We start from the raw sequence: 883 nt of genomic DNA, 5'->3' as shown, positions 1-883 counted from the left end.
AAGGGGTGAGGGCTGCTCGCACATCACCTTCTACCCACATTTTCCCCATCCACATCTTTACCATATGGGGCCCTAACAAAATCCGATAATAGGTAGAGATGCTCATTTGGGACTTTTCGAAAAATTTATCATAATTTCCAAAATACTTCACATATGAAGAAAATTTAAATACTAGATATTATTCTAACTCCTAAGACACCTTACAAATCCCAAAAAATATGAATAAAAAATTTGGAAGTTAATGGGTTAATATCACGAGTAGACTTCTGTTGATCGGATCAAATGGAACCCTTGTCGTGGTAACCGACGTAGCGCCAGTAATACACCAGGCATTTCTGTACTAAGAGCAATCGTGTTGTTTAAAAGAAGATTAAGACTATGTGACACTGGATTTACACACACACACAGACACATACACTCAGGATTTATCTTATTGATCTTTTATAAACGTGTCCTGATTAGGCAGATATTTTGAGACTGGACTGAGTGACATACCAGTCGTGCAGTTTTCATGCTATGACTGTCTTACAAATGAACCGATTGCCTTGAAGACAACCATAGTTCCTGAATATTCTTGACTCACCTTATGTGTGTGTGTATGTATACACACACACATATATATATATACACACACACACACACACAATATATATATATATATATTTAACTGCGGCCATGCTGGAGCACCACCTTTCGTCGAGCAAATCGACCCCAGAACTTATACTTTGTAAGCCTAGTGCTTATTCTATCGGTGGCTTTTACCGAACCACTAAGTTACGTGGACGTAAACACACCAGCATCGGTAGTCAAGCGATGTTGGAGGAACAAACATACACATACACATACATACATACATACATACATACACACACACACACACACA

Source organism: Octopus bimaculoides, chromosome 10, assembly GCF_001194135.2.
Source record: "Octopus bimaculoides isolate UCB-OBI-ISO-001 chromosome 10, ASM119413v2, whole genome shotgun sequence".
Lineage (NCBI taxonomy): Eukaryota > Metazoa > Mollusca > Cephalopoda > Octopoda > Octopodidae > Octopus > Octopus bimaculoides.
The sequence above is the reverse complement of the archived record's forward strand: the minus strand, read 5'-3'. Positions refer to the sequence as shown.